Source organism: Acomys minous (assembly GCF_964271855.1).
Source record: "Acomys minous genome assembly, chromosome: 6".
NCBI lineage: Eukaryota > Metazoa > Chordata > Mammalia > Rodentia > Muridae > Acomys > Acomys minous.
The window spans coordinates 126,325,638-126,345,969 of NC_140487.1; the positions used below are offsets into that span (position 1 = coordinate 126,325,638).

General features: G+C 49.6%; 1 long non-coding RNA gene across 1 annotated transcript in view; it reads left to right on the forward strand.

Moving 5' to 3' along the window:
- Window positions 1–20,332, forward strand: part of LOC311600353 — a 96,540-nt gene that overhangs the window by 43,511 nt on the left and 32,697 nt on the right. The window contains exon 2 of the long non-coding RNA XR_014780216.1: window positions 15,407–15,604. This is a non-coding gene — a long non-coding RNA (uncharacterized lncRNA). The remainder of the gene's footprint in view (window positions 1–15,406; window positions 15,605–20,332) is intronic.

Below are 20,332 nucleotides of genomic sequence, written 5' to 3' on the forward strand. Positions count from 1 at the left end.
GTGATGAATGGGTCAACAAATGACGATAGATGGTTAGGTGGGTAGATGGATGGATGGGTTAGATTAGATGTATGTATGTATATATATATATATATAGGTGACTGCATACATGGGGTGGATAGATGGATAATGAATGGATAGGTGGGTGGATGGATAAGTGATGGGCAGAAAACTTTGTTTCCTAAGACCATCGACACAAAGAGAAGGAAGTTAGTTGATCCTGTCCTCACATTGCCTGGTCCTTGGCTTTAGAAGACAGATGGTGCTCTGCTTCTAGCATCCCAAGTGTACCCTGTCCTCCCACATGCCTGCTCAAGGGATGCATCCCTTGTCTTCACTCTTACCTGCCAGGGTGCCAGTGTCACTCGTGCCTGTGGCCCATGCCTTAGAACTGAAGACTGAATTTAGATGAAGCCGTTGCTGAAACCGTTGCATTCCCAAAATGAGGCCTGCATCGCCACTTTTCTACTGATGCGATAAAAGACCACAGCCAAGGCTACTTATAGGTGAAAACTGTTCTTTGGGCTATGGCTCTAAGTGGACAAGAGTCCATTATAGCAGAGAAGAGGCATGGAGGCCGGAGCTGGAAGCAAAGATCTTACATGCTGGATCAGGCAGGAAGCAGAGAGAGTAAACTCAGCATGGTGGGCATCTTTAAACTCTCAAAGTCCATCATCAGTGACACACTGCCCTCAAGGCCAAACCTCCAAGCCTCCCGAACAAAGCCACCACAGAGGACCAAGTCTGCAAATTCCCAGATTATGGGGAACATTTTATTCAACCCACCTCAGGGCCAGGCACCTCATCATTGGACCAACTTGGAGGTTGGGAATTGTAGAGCAGGCTGCCTCCTGCCCCCTACGGCCCTGTCTCCAGCTACCCACAAAGCCCAAATCTGAGCAAACCCAGCTCCAGCAGGCCCTTACGCTGACAGACTCGGCCAGAACAATCAGACTTGTCAAGACCCATCAAGTAAGGCAGGCTGCAGGCGGCGAATTGAGTTTGCAAGCAAGATAATCAGTTATTGACTGAGGAGGTGAGCTGTGGCCCCAGCTACTCCTGAGGAAATGAACTTCTTCAAGTCCTCCTATATTTACTGGTCAGAGTGAAGGGTGCTGGTGCGAGAGTAGAAGGATGGATGGCAGCTGGCCCTCTCCTCCCCTTCCCTCCCCTCCCCTCCCCTCCCCTCCCCTCCCCTCCCCTCCCCTCCCCTCCCCTCCCCTCCCCTCCCCTCCCCTCCCCTCCCCTCCCCTCCTCATCTGTGATAATGGTGTAGGGAAAATGTGGCTGAAAAACATGTGGCTTGGAAAAGTGCATACTGCATGGATCCATCTCATACCTGGGGTGGGGGGGTGGGGGGGTTGGGGATAGGGGGATGAGGGGACGGACAATGAGGGTGGAATCCCAGACTATTTGTTGTTGTTGTTGTTGTTGTTGTTTTTTCATGACAAGGTCTCTCTGTCTTGGCTGTCTTGGACTTGCTTTGTAGACCAGGCTGGCCTCAAACTCACAGCGATCCACCTGCCTCTGCCTTCCAAGTGCTGGGATTAAAGGTGTGTTCCGCCACGCCCAGCCTGAGGCCCAGACTCTTGACTCTTATTTTCCTGGTCCTGCTTCAGGATCCAAGTGAGGATGGAGGGAGCCCATCCAATACCCCGATCCACTCTAACAATCCTTGGTGGTCCCCAGTAGCCGCCTCTAGTCTGAGGCTCACACAGAAGCTGCCCAGGTTTGCCTTCCACCATTAAGCTCCTGGCTGTCGGATGTCTTGGACTGTAGGGGGCACTATTGGCCTGACGACAGTACGGGGATAGCCTGTGAAGTCCCGTTGTGCTCAGCATTCATCATAATTATAAGATGTGTCCCAATTCCAGACAAGATAAAAGGAGAAACGAGAAACACGTGTCTTAGCATCAAGGAGACATGGGCCTGTTATTTTCATTATTCTCATTAATTTGTTTATATCTCACTTTGTACCCAAAGGGTTTGCCGTGGGGAGTTGAGTCAGCTATGCCTGAGTCTCTCAGAGGCGGCTCAGCTTGGAGGCTACAGCAGATGAGGCAGCTGTGACCAGCCATAGAGTGGCGGTCAGGCTCAAAAGGCCCTCTCCGGCGTCCCGCAGCACAGAGGAGTCTGCATGGCCAGGAGCGATGACATACTCACGGAAGCCTCGAACTCGAACTCACACGACAGCACCCAGACCATGGGGAGAGTCCCAGCTCTGAATGCCGAGCCAGGGTCCACCTGAGTCCATCCTGCTAGGACAAACTAGATGGCCAGGTGGCATCTGGATCAGCTCTGAGTACCTCGCAGGACTCACACCGAGTTCCAGGGAGCCTCAGGACTCTAAGCTTGAACCCGGCCCTGGGATCCCAGGAAGTCCACCTGTCAGGGTCAAAGGACAGGACAGAGTGCTTCCTTTGGTAACTGGGTCCTGCGGTTACCTGTGGACCCTGCTTCTCCTCTTGCCTTGAGCCTACGGATACCGGGGTGGGCATCAGGTTCACAGAGGGAAGGACTTACGCACACTCACGCTGGCCACTCTTCTTGTGTCTGCTTATGTTTACTTTATGTATGTGATTTTTGTGCCCACATCTGTGTCTGTGCAGCAAATGCTTGGTGTGTTTGGAGGGCAGAAGAGGGTGCCAGATGCACTGAATCTGGAATTGTGGATGGGTGGGAGCCACCACGTGGGTGCTGGGAACCGAACCTGGGGCCATTGGAAGAACAGCCAGTACTCTGCTGCTGACTGCCGAGACATCTTTCTAGCTCTATGCGGTCTTCTTTTGGGCTCTGTGCATCCGAGGGCCTGACGGGAGCCACCTATAGGTACCTCCAAATTCCAGGGCCCTCCCCTTGCTTCCTGAACTGCCCACCGGAGCAGAGCGTTATCTACAGGCAACAGCCTCGTCCGCATCCGGTGCGATGTGAAAGGTCATCTGCTTGGCTCGCTGGGTTCCCATGTCAACCTCCTTCTGCCGAGAGGACTCCGGGTCCTGGACGGAGTGGCCCCTGCCGTCTCTAAGTAGTGCTACTTGCCTGTTGTTCCAAGGGATCTCCAGGGCGGTGCCATGATTTTGCAGTTGGATCTCGTGCAGGCCAGGGCATAATGCTATTTGTCTTTGTTCCAGAGGAGGCTTTGTCTGTCTGTAAACATGAGCTAATCCTTGGCTTTTTTTTTTTCCTGAGAAAGATGCCAGTGAGTTCCACAAAGGCTGGGGGCCCCAGTCAGGAGCTGCGCAGAGAAGAATCAAAGGCTCTTGAGGGGGCTGAATCAATAGACACGGCTAATCCTGTGTCTGCTGTTGTCTCTTCTCATATCAGAGTTCAGTCTCCGGCCCGGGAGCGCCCAGGGCGCAGGGAGTTCTCCCTCATTAACTCTCTGGCTGTTTGGGTGTTAACTGGGGGGGAAGGAAGGCAGCAGGAATGTTGGTTCACAGAAAACACTCTAAGCCGCCATGACCCCTCCTTGCATTTGAAAAGCAGGAGTCTGTGAGAGATGCCTGCTGAGCCTTCTGACTTGGATTCTGGTTCTCCTAGGACAAAAATGGAGACCCAGACCCTTTCTAGCAAAGTCCCGTGTAGCTGGACAGCTTTTCCTGGCAGCTGTCTCGCTCTCCCCACCAGTCAGTGGTCAGGCCCAGGACTGTTACCAGCTGGATCCCGGTTAGGGAGAGCTTTGCAGGTGCAGGTGTGTGTGTGTGTGTTAGCCACTTCGGCCCCACTGTGGACAACACACTCGATTACTTCCGCGGGAAGGACTTGCTCTGGACTGTGTTGTAAGAAGTCTTTTCCACCCTAGAGGAGGCTGTTAGCAGAGTAGAGCTGCTCCCATCACGGGGGCTAGAAACAGAGGGGGCGTAATCGCACTGGAAGATGTAATGCCCAAGACTACACCCCTAACTCAGTCCTACACCTCGCTTTTTTAACACTCCCTAATAAAGCCACCATCTCTTGACTCCATCAAGGGGGCGAATCTTTTGATTAAGTCAGAACCTTCTTAATTTAATTATCCACGGAAACTCCCTTGGAGACACACCCAGGAGAGCTAATCTCCCAGGTAACTCTGAATCCAGGAGAATTAATCTTGATCCACCCAAGATTAACTAATTAAGATCATTCACCACACATGTTTATTTGAGTGCTTTCCCTTTCTTGTGAGGGACAATAAAGGTACGAGAGAGGGAAGAAAACCACTGGAGTCCCCAGCCTGGGTACACAGTCTGAAGAGGAATCTGGGCCCTGAGATGGTTGACTTTCATGTCCTACAATTTGTATTTAGAAGCCCTCATTCCCTCTGGGCCCTGTATTTGGAGATGAGTTCTTTGAGAAGGTCAAGGTCAGGGTTAGTAAGGTCACAGGTGTGGATCCCTGACCCAGTCTGGTTAATGTCCTTACAGAAAGAAGGGACAGTAGATTGTTCTCCTACCGAGGGAAGACCCCGTGAGGCACACTCTGAAGGGGGCTGCTACCTGAAAGCTACAGAGAGAGGCCTCAGAAGACCAGGAGACACCGTCATGGGCTTCCTCACAGACCTCGCAATTATGAGAATGTAGGTTTGTGCTGTGAAAGGCACCAGGGCTCTGGTTCTTTGCCGGGCTGAGTTCACTAATGTTAGGAGCCTTGAGTCCACTTCCTGTGGTGCCTTGGGTCCCCTCCACGGGTGCCTTTCTGACACTGCAGTGGGCTGCCTCCCCTCTGCCTGCCCAGCAGCCTTCTCTCTGAGGTCTTCTCTGCCTCTTGAAAGATCTACACCCTAGGATCCTCAGACTCCAGCCCCACCAAAGCCTCTGCAGTTGGCTCAGTTCAAAGCCCGAGTTCAGGGAGAGGGGGCACCTGGTGATTTGTCTCCGCTAATAGAACCTCAGCTAGGGAGAGCTGGAGGCCAGCAGGGATTGTCTTCGGCAATTTCCTGTGGTACAAATGCTAATATTTCAACCAGTGGGCCTCAAGGGAGGAATTGGTAATTCCTCTAAAGAGGATGGCCACTTCAAAGCATCCCTGGGTACCAATTTTGGCGACCAGCTCCTGGGCTGGATGGGCTGCTGGGGCTCAGATGACAATGACTGTTCCTATTTCCTTAACTTATTTCCTTAACAGCTGAGTGAGAAGGACAGGAAGATGACTCCGCCTCCGCGAGACTTGTGAGGGATGGGGAAGGCGCTGCCAGAGCTCTGGGTAGGGGAGGGCTACGTGTTCAATGCGTGCTGCTCCCCTGGAAGGCCCTTACTCAAATCCACCCATTCTAAGAGCACTTCCTCTCATGGGTGTGTGTGCCCTTTGTGCACTCATGAGCAGCATCCTAGGCTGTACCCCGATTTGTGGGCCAGCATGTGTGTGGGGGGATCACAGGCCTCGAGGACACTTGTCCACAGAACTTCTCCTCCACCCCTGTGCCAGCTAGGCCTCTGCCTTCGTCCTGTAAGGATGGCTGTGACTATACTTAGGGCCTGTATTGGTTACTTTTTTTTGAGCCTGTGACAATACGCCTTATAGAAGCAACCTAAGGGAGTCGGGGTCTATTTCAGGTCTCGGGCTGTCATAGTGCCATGATAGAGACTAGTGGCACACACCGGCTTAGAGCCGGGGCTGGCACCACCAGAGACGTTAGCCTCAAGGTGTGGCCTTGGGCAAGCCACGGATCATTTCTCAGATGGGAAAGGAGGTTAGGATCAGGATTCCTCACAGGCCATTTGTTGTCGAGAGCAATGAGAAGAGTTGCAGGACAGGTCACATCCTAAGTCTTCCCTGGATGCTGGTGGGGTGTTGTCCGGTTCACACCCTCGCTGGTGTGTGCGTGTAGCTTGCCCAGCAGGCTAGGCTGGTATCCAGCCAGCCCCAGCCATCCACCTGTCTGCCTCCCTGGTGCTGGGATTTCAGATGCATGCAATTTTAAGAAAGTACTGAAACCTTTACATTAATTCTTTGAAAATTTCATACAGGCCTATATCTTTCAGTTACATGCACTCCTGCCCCCCAACTTCTGCCAGATCCACCCCACTTTCACTTTTCCCCACTTCATGTCCTCTTTAATGTTTTGTAACCCACTTAGACTAATTTGTGCTCCCCACATACTCACAGGGTGCGGGCCCACCCACTGAAGTATGGTCAATCCACCCAGTGCTGGATCCTCGAAGAAACCGGGGTCTCCCTCCCCGAGAAGCCATCCGCTGTGCATAGCTCCTCCACTGTAGGCAAGTCTTCATGTGACACTCCTCCTCCGCACAGGAAGGTTGACCCTGTGCAGGCCTTGAACAAGCAGCCACAGTTGCTTTGAGTTTACGAGGTCACTGGTTTTGTTGTGTCCAGAAGGCATTATTTTCTTCTGGTTCTTTCTAACCTCTGGCTTCTACAAAACTTTCTGTCTCCTCTTTGTCAACAGTTTCTGGGCCCTTGGCTTTTTATGTAGGCCCTGGGGATTGAAGTCAGGGGCCCTGGCTGCAAGGCAGGCACTTTACACATGACCACCTCTGCGGGCCCACGATCACTTCCTACAAGCATCAAGCACATCCTTTATCTACTAGGGCTTTCTGCTGTCTTCTTCAGCTCTGGTTGTTACCACATGGACCTAAGCAACAGTATCAGCTTTGGCTGTGGTGGCCGATCCCCATGGCTGGGCATCCTGCACACCGAGCTGATGTCTTAGGGTTCTGTGGGCACCAGGGCAAGGAGGTGGCAGGTTCATGGCAAGGCCATTTCCTAACTAGTAGCTGTCTCAGTCAGGGTTTCTATTGCTGTAATGAAACACATGACCAGAAAGCAAGCTGGGGAGAAAAGGGTTAATTTGGCTTACACTTCCACAGCACTGTTTATCACTGAAGGAAGTCAGGACAGGAATTTAACCAGGGCAGGACCCTGGAGGCAGGAGCTGATGCAGAGGCCATGGAGGGGTGCTGCTTACTGGCTTGCTGTCCATGGCTTGCTCAGCCTGCTTTCTTATAGGACCCAGGACCACCAGCCCAGGGACAGCACCACTCACAATGGGCTGGGTCCTCCCCATCAATCACTAATTAAGAAAGATCAGACTTTTTGTTAAAGAATCCTTAAAACAGTAAAAACATCTTTAAATGCCATATCCTGTGGGACTCTGAGGTTTTTGAAGACATTTTCTAACTATTTTACCTTATCTGTCTATAGAATTATACCTATCTGTTACACCTAGGATGCGTATTCTTGTTATATAAATAGACTAGTAATTGACATGACCATGATTTGATCAATTGACAATTAACTTGTGTAACTTATCCTAAACAGCCTGCAATGGCACTTTCAAAGTATTGGAGATAAACCTTGTGTTCTACTTGAGTGTTATGGGTACATTACCTCATATTAGAGTAGAAATATATATGTGTGTGTGTGTGTGTGTGTGTATTGTGTATGAAGAATAATCTTAAATTTGAATTCTATAACAATGTATCAAAATTAAACTTATTTTGCATCAATATACAAATTTCTATACCAATGAATTAAAAATAACCTTGTGAGCACAGTTAAGGCCTTAAATTGAGGAGTTGACTCAGTAATCTACTTTTTGTCCTATTACCCCTATATATTTCTATATTCCCCCTTCTTTCTTTTCAGCCGTCTGTCTCTCCAAACCTAAGAAAGAAAGATAAAGGAAAAGAGAGACATCCCTGAGTCCAACCTCGTTTTCTCTCTGGATAAGACCAATAGTAACTTATAAACTAACTCCAAATGAAAATAAACATCCATATCTCAAGAAAACAACCAAAAAACCTACCCAACCCCATTAAGGGAAATGGAGTGTCGTTCTCTTAGGGTTTCTTTCAGCTGATTTGGGATGGATAATACCTTTTTAGGGACCCAAATAATATTGTAGAAAATGGTTAAACAAGCTAGGAGTAGCATTTGTGGTCCATTTTCTAAATGTAGAGAAATTCCAGCCTTAATAGAAGTCTTGTGTGTGACAGTCTGAAATGCTTGACCAATTGGAAACAGAAGCGTTCTTCAAAGCTGTCCTGGGAGCTGTCATGTTCTGAGGGGGAACAGCAACTGAAGCACTTGGTGCTGGAACATGAAGGATGCAGGATGTCAGCGTCCAGCATGCTGAGAGGAATGAATCCTGTCAGGTCTGATCCAGCTTCAGTATCTGGTTCTTTTGTTCTGAAAACATATAATTTCTCACAAGCATTATAGAATCCTAAAATTATAAGTGTATGAGGTGTGCAGAACAATGAGACAGGTTAACTCCTGGCAACACCCAGCCAACCTCAAAGAAGGTGATGAGCATCAAAGAACCTCCTTATGGAGATGGCTTCAAATGTGGCAACCCAGCCACTGGGCAAAATGTCCTCATTTTGACCACTGAAAAAAATTCTGCCTAAAAATAGGCAAGCTTGGACGCAGGTAGAGTCAACAGCCAAACTTTGCCAAGACAGGGTAAGCAAGTCCTCAGTAGTTCCTGCCTCACAAATATGTCTGTCGGGTACCTCGGGACAGAAGGCTGAAGATAGTGTTCCAATGTTATAGAGAGTTTTGGGTGACTGTTCGGGCAGCAAACTGTCTCTGTCATTTTTTTTTTTAATTTGGAAGCTGCTAACCTGCACTTCCTGTTTACTCAGGTAACGAATTTTATTCCTTCTCAAGTCTCTGATGAGGTTTAGTCTTACAGTTACGCTTAGTTGTTTAGGGTCTAAAATGTTTTTAGGTCTAGATAGATGTTTTAAGTTGATAGAGATGAGATATGATTTTCATTCAGAATTTTAGACTCACCAAGACAGGAAAGATGTTTTCTTCAAGGTTGCCAAATTCAAATAGCCAAAACACTGAGTACAACATTGATATAATTCCTGATTGTTTTGTGGCTTTTCTTGCTGCATGTAGTTTATTTTATATACGTATAATAATATAAATGTCTATGTAAAAAATAAAAAATATTATTAACTAAAAAAAAAGAAAGAAAGAAAGAAAGAAAGAAAGATCAGGCTTGCCCTCAGTCTGATCTTACGGAGGCATCTTCTTGATTGAGGCTCCCTCCTCTCAGATGACTTCAGCTTGTCGACATAAAAGCAGCCGGCACAGTAGCCCACCCTCTTCTCTTTTCCACAGGAAGGAGAGACACTGCATCTTTCCTGTGTTTCTGACCTAGCAGGGGCCCCGTGTGGCTGATCCGGTGACTCCACAGCCCTCGCCTCCTGACACCTTAGGGACTAAGGCTCTAATCTGCCTGTTGGGGGGGGGGCAGAAACAAGGCGTCAGATCGAGGCCACTGCCCTTCAGCTGGGACACAGATCTACTTTGTACTTATGTGGCCTGCCTTTTGGTTTATAACAGCAAGCGGCCTTCGATCCCTAGCTTCTAGCAGTTGGCGTGAGATTCATGAAGTTCACCTGTACTGGAATGTTCCTGTCTGTGGCTGGGTCGTATCGTCTCTTTGAGCATGCCCCCTCCCTTGGTTGAGGAGCCCTTAGACTGCCTCTTGCTGGGTCCTGACATCATCTGGAGAAGCCCCCCTGCCCCCGCTCCCCCACTCCCTGCTGCCCCCACTCCCAGCTCCCCCCACCCCCCGCCCCGTGTGGGTCTGGAGCGAAGCAGCTGCCCTCTGTTCCTGTTCTGCACTCAGCTCTCTGGGCTGTAATGAGAGAGGCAAGGTGAGAGAGGGAACCACACATTTTCTCAGCAGAGGTAGTGGTGAGCCTGGGTGTCATGTGACCTTGGTCAGGACTCTCCTGCCTGTTCCATGATGTCTTTGAGTCTGTCCATTTTAGAGCCTGGTCCCTTACTTCTCTACAGTCTTTGAAGGTTCCTGGTCCCTGTCTCATACTCACGCGTGCTCGTGTGTAGCACATTTCTCATGAGCCAGTGTCTGGTTTCTATGCTCCATCCAAGAGCTCCACACACAATGGATGCTCAGCCTGGAGCGGAGAAGGAGGGGCCCAGAGTGCGGGGAGGGACCCAGAGTCACTTGCACAGTGATCCTGACACAAAGCGGCTGAAAGCTGTGCGTTCTTTTCTCTTTCTAGCCATGCTTAAGTGTCAGAAAAGACACTTTGAGACTATGTACATGTAGCTCTGAGCTAAAGGGGACATTGTTTCCAAGCCAGTGGGCAGAAGGAAAGGGGAAAAGCTGAAGGGAACTGTCTTTTCCTGAGGTGCAGTGCAGCTCAATTCTGCCTCCGCGTGTGTGTGTGTGTGTGTGTGTGTGTGTGTGTGTGTGTGTGTGTGTGTGTGGTGTGTTCAGTCACCTTGCCCTACTTAAGCTGCAAGGAAGGTTGGAAAGCTGATGGCCAGCTGGTCACCTCTGAGCTGCCCGAGCAAGGGGCAGTCCATTCTCACAGCACAAGGAAGGGACACTGGGAAGCTGGGCCTTTAGTTAAAGGCACAGAGAGGGCTAGAAGGCAGGGGAGGCGCCCTGGGATGGAGAGGAAGCTAAGTCCACTGTGCCTGGAATGCAGAGCTACGGGAGCAGATATGAAGGCGCTCAGACCGCACTGGCGGAACCACACAGCAGACCAGCATGAACAATGGAAAGACCTGAGGTGAGCGGAGCCTTTCCGCTCTACAGAATGACACATGCTGGAGGGGCCGCCAACCCAACACTCCCAGCCTTCAGTAGCAGAGATGAGTCCCACCATCCCCAACAGGCTGTAAGAACCTGCCTCAGCAGGCAGGAGAGCAAGGCAAGCAAACGCAAGGCAGTGACAAGCACCCCAGGGGCCTGATGTGCTGAGTGTCAGCTCCTCTGTCAGCTGACCTCACAGCTTCGCTGGCTCTTATGAGAAGCACAGGGCAGCGATCAGCAGAGGAGGAAACCTGAAAACTGGGGCACAACTGTGGAGGAGAACTTGCAGCCTTTGGTTGCCCGGATGTTTGTATCCTCCTTGGGAGCAAGCTGCGGAGGCAGCGCCAACCCTGTGCAAAGGTGCCACCCTTCCAGGACACTGTGTCCCACTTCCGCTACCCACTTGAGACCTCAGAAAGGGACCTCGACGCCAGAGAATAAAGCAGAAAGTTGGAGCACAGGACGCAGGACACAGCCTGTGCTACTGGGCCTGTGTGTGGCAATGCACGCACGTCTTTCTAACCAGCAGAGACACCTCACAGACAGACAGACAGACAGACAGGCAGGCAGGCAGACAGACAGAGCACACACGCCTACACACAGAGAGAAATACACCACTCATGCACAGACACATCGCACACAGAGAATACTACACACACACACACACACACACACACACACACACACACACACACACCCTGAATCTCCTTTCTAGGATGGCAGGAACAGTTTTTAAACTAGCTGTCCTCAGTAGGGAGCTTCGTTCTGTCATAGGCTGTCATGTCTACATCACGTTGTTGGCAGGGTGACAATCCCTCTGCGGGATCTGGGAGGGACCCCTGCTTTGGGTGGCCGCCAGCACACCTTGGCACGTCACGATTTGTAGAGCATTCTGATGGCGTCCTCTGTGTCCCCCCGGGGGCCCTCTGTGTGTACCCCGTTCCCTATGACTTTCTTCTGTCGCTCGCTCTTGTGTGGGGGACGGCAGGGATGGGGTCCAGCCTCTCCCTGATTCAGTGTAGCCTCACGTTAGCTTGATTACATCTTATTCCCAACAAAGGTCACACTCACAGACACCGGGGGCACATATTTAGGGGAAAATCTCCAACCCTGTTAAACGGCACGTGATGTACCCGCCTTGTCATCCTGGAGTGGGGCTGAATACTTTTCTTGCTGCCTCAAAATCAGCTTTCAGTAACTGAAGATGGGGTGCTGCTCCCCTAAATGAGGTGTGAGGACCACTGCCCCCTCTGTGCCACAGGTGGGTACCAGTCGTTTGTGGATGGAGAAGCTGGGTGAGGAACCCTCATGAGGACTGGGCTCAACACGGATGGGCTTTTAAAACAAGACAGGAGAGATGTTTACTTCAAGTCTGCCAAACACAAAAAGCCAAAGCACTATGAATGTAACATTTATATAATTCCTGATTGTCTCATGGTTCTTCCTGCTGTATGTGGTTTATTTTATTCATGTGTAATAATATAAATGCACATGTTGAAAAGAAACATAATTTTTTAAAAAGACCCAAAAAATTCGTCTTGCGCAAGATTGAGCTGCCATCTTTCCTACCATGTACAAGCATCGGTCCTCAGCCCATGAAGCATCCAGGGCAGGTGACAGTTCAGGCCTTGTCCTGGATTCTGTGCCTCCATCATCTTTACATTAGCCTGGCATCTAACCACCCTCCCCCACCCCATCCCGGCTGCCGCCTCCCCTAAGGCCACCTGGGCTCCCCAGGAGTTTCCTTTAGTGACACTTCAACCCCCTTCCCCAGGCTGTCTGCTCCACACTTGACATGGTCACCCAATACAGACGTGGGCAAGTGTGAAAAATCAAACAAATTTTACTAATTATTCAGAAATAATTACTCAGCAATGAACAAAAGCAGTGAGGAAGTATAATCTGGCCTTTCTCACATAGTTCTAAAATATTTTATTTTTTTAAAAAGGCTTTTTGTAAGAGCATCGTATGGGCGTCATTTACCCCTTTATCTGGTCCCTAAGACTCTTCCTGTACCCCACTCTTCAAACCATGGCCTATTGCTTTTCAATTATTATTTTTATTATACACATGTACTTTTAAATTTATGAATGTGACCTGCTGCGTTCATGGAATGCTGTTCGTATGTGTATATGTTGGGAGGGGACCGTACCCTGGGGGCCCCTGCATGGCACAGAGGGAGCCTCCTTTGTTCAGCCCGTAACTGTTCACCTGTAGGCAAGGCTTCCTTCTCTGGCTACTGTCTTCTGTAATACAATCTGGACAAAAAAATAAAAACCATCGTGAGGGATTATTATGAATAATATAAAATCAAAATTTGAAAAATTGGACAAAATTGAAACAAAATCGTTGCAAAGTATAAATTGCTAAAACTGCCCGAGGAAGGGAAAAATGCTCAATATTCATATAACTGTTAAGGAGACTGAACTCAGTTTAAAATACTTCTATAGGGAATACTGCATACCTTATGAGTTTTACCTTCAGATTTTACTATTCAAAGAATAGGTATTATTATTCCTACTCAAATTTTCAGAGAATAGATGGTTTTTTTCCTTCAAGACAGGGTTTCTCTGTGTAGCCTTGGCTGTCCTGGAGACCAAGATGGCCTCAAACTCACAGAGATCCACTTGCCTCTGCCTCCCTGAGTGCTGGGATTACAGATGTGTGCCACCACATCCAGCTCAGAAAATAGTTTTACAAAGTCAGCCTATGTGAAGTATATTATCTTAATATCAAAACAAGGGCATTTTGAGAAAAGGCTAGTGTCAAACATTAACTCACACTCAAAAGTCCTAAAATTACGCTTGTCAAGTACAGTGTGAAAATGCAAAACGTGTGACCTTTCCTGACTATATAGGTTTTTATTTTATAGAGAAAAAGATTAGGAAATATATTAGCTTGCTTATCTTGTCTACGCCAACAGATTAAATGAAAAAGAAATATTTAGTTGCCTCAATAGACATAGAAAGTATTTCTTACATTCAGAGGTAATTTATGACAGACGTTCTTAGCCAGCCAAACTCTGAAGTGGCTGTTCACATTATAACCCCCCTCTCCAGGAAACCACGGGCTCCAGGACAAAATAGTCAGTGTCCTTCAAGGCTAAGATCACCGTCATCTTCCAGGAAGTGCCGTAGCAGAGGAAGTAAACCATGCGATAGGACAAGAAAACGAATTAAAACAAGAGACAGAGAACCAAGAAAGGAAGAAATCGAACATTAGGTGCCTAGGCTCAGAAAAGAAATAACTCTCCGGGAATCTAGAAGGAAACACCACAAATGAAGCTGTTTCCTCAGCTGAGGAACCTCATAAAGGTGGTATTGATCTCAGGCCTTATATAACCTTTGAAACATGGATATAAGATCGATAAGCAAGTTAATTGTACTTGTGCGCAATAGAAATGATCGATTTCGTTTTTACCAAAATGATATTTACAAATATCAATGCTAATAAAGATAAACCGGAAATAGACCTGATCAAATGGGTGTGAGCTATTTATACAAAATGCTACCAAAATTCTTTGAAGGCCTCTTTAAGACACTCTGATGAAGTAAAACTTATCACACACTTATGGATAAGCTAAGATGAAAAGGGGACTAATTAGTCAGTTAGCAGTGTTGACATAAATATCATATTGTTTATTCTTGTGGACATACGGACTCTCCTATTCACTTCTCATACGGCGTTCATCAATACGTGCTGGACCCAGCACTGGAAAGAACAAAGAACTCCCCAGGGAGCCGGCTCAAGCGTAAGACAGCTCGCTTCGCAAACAGGAGGACCTGAGCTTGGATCCTGCCACCCATACAGAAGCCAAGCCTGCTGTCCTGCTTCTGTAACCCCAGCACTGGCAGCGGGGCAGGACGGAGCAGGCACAGGTGGATCCTGGGAGCTGGTTAGCCGGCTCTGTTGAAACGGTGAGCCTTAGGCTCAGTGGGAGATGCTGTGTCAAGGGAATTAAGACAGAGCAATAGAGGAAGACAGCCTGAAACTTACTCTAGCCTCCGTATGAGAGCACACATGTGGACACACACTCAAGTACACATGTACATATATGCATACACTGATACACACACACACACACACACACACACACACACACACACACACACTCCGAAGAGGAAAGACTGGTTTCTTAAACGAGGCTTAGGAGAATTGCCACCACTGAGATGCTCAATAAAATAATAATCCATAATGACAAATTAAAACATTTGATAGTATAAAAATCTAAATACTTATATTTTAAAATAAACTAATTTATTACATGAGTGTTTTGCCTTCATGTGTGCACATGCATGCAGTGCCCATGGAGGCCAGAAGAGGGCGCTGGATCCCCAGAACTAGAGTTGCATGTGGTTAAGTGACCACGTGGGTGCTGGGAACCAAACTCGGTCCTCCGGAAAAGCATCCAGTGCTCCTAACTGCTGAGCCAGCTCCCTGGTCAACCTTCTGTTTTTAAAAAAGAACACAGGGGAAGCTGGTTAGCGCCCTTGTTACTGATAAAGAGTCAGCACCTGGGAAACACACAGAACTCCAACAGGTCAGTAAGAAGAGCCGGTGAGTGTCACCGATGGATGCTTCACCGAGCTCTCCACCGAACTGAGGAGAAGGAAATCAAAGTAAGAATTGAAGGACCCTTGCACACCAACACACAAGGGGGACAGTGTGCTGGGCTGGCAGTCCTCTGTCCCTCGACCCCTTCCCGCTCTCCTCCCCTGTGCAGGCTGGCCCTGTGGGAGTCACCACTGGCCACACCTGCTGCTTGATTCCACAGCTTGGATTGAGAGGGCGAAGAGTTTGGAGGGCACCGCGATGCCCTCAGGGTGCCACCCCCTCCACCCGAGCCTTTACTAAATTGCCCTCTCCATGTTTCCTCCGACACAGATCTCTGGCCACACCTGCCCTCTGTCCCTTCTCTCCCGAGACGGTGTCAGTGTCCTTCACCACCTTGGTTCTTTCTCGTCACTCAGGGGAGCAATCTATGGTCTTCTTCTTGGAACAACCCACTTCCTGCCGGCTGATCAACGCTCACAACAGAGGAACGGGAGGCCTTTCCTCACTGAGGAAGGGTGGTCTGGAGAGGTACTGGGGGCGCTGCTTGACACCCACCATGTTTGAAGACATGTTTACCTCACAGCTTAGTAATTCCACGTCCACATATGTCACCCCAGGAAAACTCCAGGCCCCACACGTGCTCACAGTGATCTTACTTGTAATAAGAGAAAATAATAGCAGATAGCCCAGGAGTTCATCGACAGCACTGTGACCAATTCGTCGTGACTGCAGTATAGACGGCGAGGAATGACAGTGCGCAGAACAAACGAGGGCAAATCCTCAGGCAGAAAAAGCTAGCCAGAGAGCACGTGGGTGCACTGTGTTTATAATGAAGCCAGAAGCGGAGGAAATCAAAGACACCACTGTCGAAGGGTGCAAGGCCAGAGAAGTGAAAGGGAGGGCTAGGCACAGCTTAGCTTAATGAGCACTGCAGGAAAGAGAGCCTTGGGAGGAGCTGGGATGACCAGCTTCGTGCTGTACGTCTCGGACTGTGCAGAAGCACACACGTGCACACATGTACATGAACATGCATGTTACGGATATGGTACAGATATCCCAATATACTCCACGTGAGACATCTGTGGGAGGCTGAGCTAGCTTCTGTGCATGGAGATGTCAGACACACAATATCTGTTCTTCCAGCCCGCCCCTCCCTCCCCCACTCTGCCCCCCCCCCGCCCCGTTAGGAGATGCAGGAGATGACAGAGCTAAGGGACAGTGGGGACACGCCTTGCCCCTCTCAGCTGCCTAATGCTGCTTGTAACCCAGGGGGTTGGAGAAGCCATTACATTCTGTCGGTCAGTCTCACCTGGCCGCCCCTCGTTGCTGTGTCAGAAGTAAGTGAAGGAAACGTGGGTGCCTTTCTACTCAGTGCTGGCAATTAACTAGCGACCAGCAAACCTAATTAGCAAGGGCAGCCCCCTCTGAAGGGCCTGAGCATCGCTGTCTGTTTTCATTCACCAGCGCATCTCCCTGTCTAATTTGGGGCAGAAAGGTAATTGGGAGTTGAATGCGGCTGCACGGTGACCTGAGACAGTCTGGGCAGAATGTTAAGAAGAGAGGCCATTGCAGGCACCCTCGTGCCTCCCGCCTCCCAGAGCTGGCTGAGTGACGCCAGCACAGGGGATGGATGAGTTGCTGACAGCCATGCAGCCCAGCTCCTCGTGGGGTCACAGAAGTTGCTTGAATTTGACAGAGCTTGGGAGGCCACAGGTCAGCCATTGCTTTAAGAGGTTACTGCCAGTAATTTCCTTAATGATACCAATTGTCCCCCAGAGGCCCTCAGAGGCCACCCAGGAGACTCAGCTTTTCTCCTCTGGAGTCACTAGCCCCAGTGGACTGGTCCAATAGGAATGTGGGATGTGGGATGAAAATGGGACTATGAGTTTGCTGCTGTTGGCTTCAGCCTCCCAGACAGATTTGCTGCCCATGGTGCCGGAGTTAAAATTAGAGTTAGGGTCAAGGTCGGGGTCAGGGGTGAGGTTGCTGATTAGGGTTATTTGTTAGGGTTGGGTTAGGCTTTGGGACAGGGTTAAAATGTCTCTTGGAATTTACAGAGGCTTTCGAGATTAAGGGCTAGTGCCAGGGTTATCGTTTACAGCTGAAGTCAGGGTTAGGGCCAAGGTTAAGGTTACAGATAGGGTTAGGTTTCAGGGTTAAGGTCAAGGTAATTCCAGTGTATCCGGAAAAGACTCAGGCTTTGAGGAGTTAGTGTTAAATTTAGTGCTGTCGGTTAGGGCCGGGATTCGGGTTAGGCTGTGCTGTCACGGTGTCTCTTTGAAAGCATGGGAGACCCCATGGGGTCGTGCTCCTGGGTAGAGGGTTAGGTTATGGTTATGGTGAAGCTAGACTTCTGATTGATTAGGAAGCAACTAGAGATCAAATCAGCTCAGTGTAGGGCTAGGGCTAGGCTAAGGGTAGTTTGTTTGTTTGTTTGTTTATATTGGCTCATGATGGTACAGTACCTGCAGAAATTTTATGGGTGGGCTTAGCCTTGGGTTAAGGTTAGATTAGATTTAGGGTTTGGCTATGGTTACTTTAGGGTCTGGGTTAGCCTTGGCTTAGATTTAGTGTTGGCTCCTGCTGGTATAATGTCTTAAAATGGTCACTGGCTTTGCTGGGGCTCCTCTTAGGACTGAGAATCGAACCTCATCCTTAGGTCTGTGCTGGGATCTTAAAGCCTGGAGCCTCTCTTTTACCCTGCAGCATGGTTTTTCCTTGTTGAGAATCTCTATGCCGCACTGACTCCGCTCTTGAAGGATGCAGTTTCAGCGTGCACCCTTCCACAGGGGAGTGAAATGAATTCTGTGAGCCAATGCCCTGGGCCGATGGGCGGTCTCTTTGAGATCTTGTATGGTGGGACCACTGCCTTCTGTGCCCAGTATTCCCTGTGGATGACTGAGCGCGGGTGTCTGATGGAACGGGAAACTGGACAAGGTCCTGGTTGGCTCACCTGGGATGACCGTCTCAGCAAGGGGCTGCCTGCACTGGGCTGCTCTGTGGGCATGCCTGTGTTGACGGTATGGGGAGAGTCAGTCCACCACAGGCAGCACCATTCCCTTAGCAGGGTGTCCCGAACTGCGTGAGGGGAAACGTTGAGCTGAGCACAAGCAAGCCAGCACATGTGCATCCATTTCTCTCTGCTTGACTCTGGGTGTGAAGTGACCGGCTGCCCTAAATTCCTGCTCTGACTCCTGTCAATGGCAAAGTGCAGCCTCGAATGATGTGCTAAAATGACCCTTCGCCGTGGAGTTGCATTTCATCAGGTTATTTTACCACAGCAACAGACATGACCCCAGATGGTAATCTAAACCGTGAGATACGGATGCAGCAGGCGTAGGCTGTAGGGCCAGGAAGACTAAAGCCCTTGTGAAACATCAGCTGTAGTGTAGGCTTGTTCACACTGGAGAGCATGCACTCAGCTGAAGTTCAAGTTTTGACAAGTTCTAAAGCATATGTATGCTGTGTAGCTACCCCCGATCTCTCCTGTACCCGCACAGTCCCTGTCTCTAGTCTCCTCTTGTGTGACCCTATCCTGAGGAGATGTAAACAGACACCTGCTAACCCCAGAGAGGGAACTGACACTAAACCAAAGGACAGACACCGCCGCCGCTGAGGTACAACTTGGTGAAACAATGAGTTTTGTTGCCATTACATATAGGACCGAGGGTGGAGGGTTCCTTACAGGGGCTGAAATGAATCAAAGACAGCTGGCTGTGTCACCAAAGCCCATGAGTGGTAAGATGGAAACTCGGGGATCACCTCACAGCCGGCAGGCAGCTCCATAGCTTGGACAGTTCGGGTACCTTGGTTGGTCTGTGTCTTCTAGGAAGCTCGCTCTGTCTCGTTTCTTCTGGGCAGCTTAGCTGGTCTGAGGCTCTCCTAGGCAGGTCAGCTTGCCTATGAGCAATTTTTGCTGTTTCTATATGCTTGGAGAGAGAGGGACCGAGGGGAACCTGCCAGTTTCAGGGGCATTAGGAAGCTATTTTGAGGTGTTTGCTTTCTGTCTTCGCACACTTCCCTGCAGGAAGGAGCCTCCTCTTGCTCCACTTTCTCTTTAGTGACCTTCCCTTCAAGATGGGAGGTTTTGACCTCATAGGAAACTGTTGCTCACACCCCACCAAGTTCCTACACCTGTGTGCTCACACCCCACCAAGTTCCTACACGTGTGTGCTGAAACCGCATCTCAGTTGCCTTAGCCTGCATGCTGCACATATCTGGTGGTGTCAGTCCAGACAGAGCTCAGTCTCCCTGCAAAGCCTCCGGCTCTCCACTCCTGCTGGGTCTCCTCAGAGTGACTGGGGCTGCAATATGGACAATCACGACAGTCCCAAGGCTGCAACTGTATTACGTGTGTGACTTTCCCTCCTGGCTTCACCCCGGCTGAGGCAGAGACGGCAGGTGGGGTTGGTGGTTACTGCGCTGCTATGAGGAGGACATAGTTGTCCACATATGGTGGTGCGTGCCAGACAACTGTCACCCATTAGGGCAGGGAGATGCCACCAGAGTGTCCTGACTTCACTTCAAGGACAGTGCTGGGCCATTGCTTTCACAGGTGAGGGACCAACACCCTGCCTGCCTGGGTCAGGCTGGGACCAGCAGAGAAGCTGCAGTTACGTGTACCCTCCTTCTGGAGAGAGGCCTCTGCTCTGGCCTTCAGGTGCTTAGTATCCGAAGGAACCAGCGGCCTTCTCTGAATCCAAAGCAGAAGGCAGGTTTCACCCATAGAAACCAAATTAGCGCGACAGCCACACTCCCTCCCGAGTGGCATGCGGAGTGGGTACTGGCGTTCTAGCTCCTGGTAGAACTGAAATTCAGCATGGGCATCGTAGTTCATCCTTTGCCAGCTCTTATGAAATGCGGTAAGTCAGTGCCCAAGCATGGCTGGCTGAGCGCCACTGGCCCTGCGTGAAAAGGTCGAGTTTCATCCGCTCCCTCCTTTGACTTGGTGGAAAGTGCTCATTGCATTGTTCTTTCTGGAAGCTCCACGGGCCTCTCTCCTGGTGGCAAACAACTCTGTGATCATCTCAAGAGTTCTCTGGCAGATGGCCTGGCAAAAGCTGGGAACAGTGCCCAGCACTAAACCCTCTCGTGATTAATGCCGGGGCTTTTATTATGCAGCCGTAAAGTGATGTATTTTACACACAGCGTAAAACATTAAGCCACCATAGACTAGATTGCTTTCCTCTTGCTTCTATTAATATTCTTCTCTTTGCCTTTGGAAAAATTTAAACCCTGCAGATGCTGACCCCATTT